This window comes from Chrysochloris asiatica, unplaced genomic scaffold (genome assembly GCF_000296735.1).
Source record: "Chrysochloris asiatica unplaced genomic scaffold, ChrAsi1.0 scaffold00011, whole genome shotgun sequence".
In the NCBI taxonomy this organism is placed as follows: Eukaryota; Metazoa; Chordata; class Mammalia; order Afrosoricida; family Chrysochloridae; genus Chrysochloris; species Chrysochloris asiatica.
The window spans coordinates 35,119,148-35,120,599 of NW_006408529.1; the positions used below are offsets into that span (position 1 = coordinate 35,119,148).

At 33.5% G+C, this 1,452-nt stretch overlaps 1 pseudogene; it reads left to right on the top strand.

Annotated features, from left to right (window-relative positions):
- The window catches only part of LOC102826944, a 108,224-nt pseudogene that overhangs the window by 82,627 nt on the left and 24,145 nt on the right, over window positions 1–1,452 (top strand).

Genomic DNA, 1,452 nt, shown 5'->3' on the forward strand with positions numbered 1-1,452 from the left:
TTGAACCATCCTTGCATCCCTGATATGAATCCCAATTGATTGTGATGCATTATCTTTTTGATGTGCTGTTGGATTCTTTTGTCTAGGATTTTGTTGAGAATTTTTGCATCTATGTTCATGAGGAATATTGGTCTATAATTTTCTTTCTTAGTGACATCTTTCCCTAGTTTTGGTATGAGGGTTATGCTTGCTTTATAAAATGTATTAGGAAGCTTTCCATCCCCCTCTATATTCTGGAATAATTTGAGTAGAATTGGTGACAGCTCTTTACTGAATGTTTGGTAGAACTCATGAGTGAAGCCGTTTGGGCCTGGACATTTTTTGTTTGGGAGATTTTGATGACCTGATCAATTTCTTCTTTTGTTGTGGGTCTGTTCAGGTTTTCTACTTCAGTCTGTGTAAGTTTAGGTAGGTCATATTTTTCTAAAAATATATCCATCTCTTCTAAGTTTTCAAATTTGTTGGAGTAGAACTTTTCATAGTATTCTGTAATTATCTTTTTGATTTCGTTTGGTTCTGTTGTGACATGGTCCATGTGATTTCTAATGCATGTTATTTGTGTCTTCTCCCTTGTTTCTTTTGTTAGTTTTGCCAATGGTCTGTCAATTTTGTTAACCATTTCAAAGAACCAGCTTCTTGTCCTGTTGATTATTTCTATAGTTTTTCTGTTTTCTATCTCATTTATTTCTGCTTTCATATTTATTATTTATTTTCTTTTGGTGGCTGTAGGTTCCCTCTATTGGTCTGTTTCTAATTGTTATAGATGCTGTGTTAATGTCCTAATTTTGCTTCTTTCTTCTTTTCAGATGTGGGCATTTATTACAGTAAATTGTCCTCTCAGCACCACTTTCTCCATGTTCCAAAGATTTTGGTATGTTGTGTGTTCATTCTCATTAGTTTCTAGGAACTTTGTAAGTTCATGTTTAATTTCTCCAACTATCCAGTCACTTTTCAGCAGGGTGTTATTCAGTTTCAATGTACTTAACTTTATTTCCTTGGTCTTCCTATTGTTGGTTTCTAATTTGATAACATTGTCATCTGAGAAGATGTTTTATAGTATTTTGATATTTCTAAAATATGGATGCTTGTTTTGTGGCCTACCACATGGTCTATACTGGAGAATGGTCCTTGTGCACTGGAAAAGAATGTATATTGTGCTGTTGTTGAGTTGAATGCTCTGTACATATTTATGAGGTCCAGTTGGCTGATTTTGTTGTTTAATTCTATGTCTTTGTCAAGTTTCTTTCTGGGTGTTCTATCCATTTTTGAAAGCGGTGTATTAAAATCACCCACGATTATTGTAGATTCATCTATTTCTTTCTTCAAATCTATTAGAGTTTGCGTTATATATTTTGGAGCTCTTTCACAGGGAGCATAGCTATTTATTATGGTTATGTCATCTTGTTCAATTGTCCCTTTAATCATGAGATAATGTCTATCTTTATCTATTAT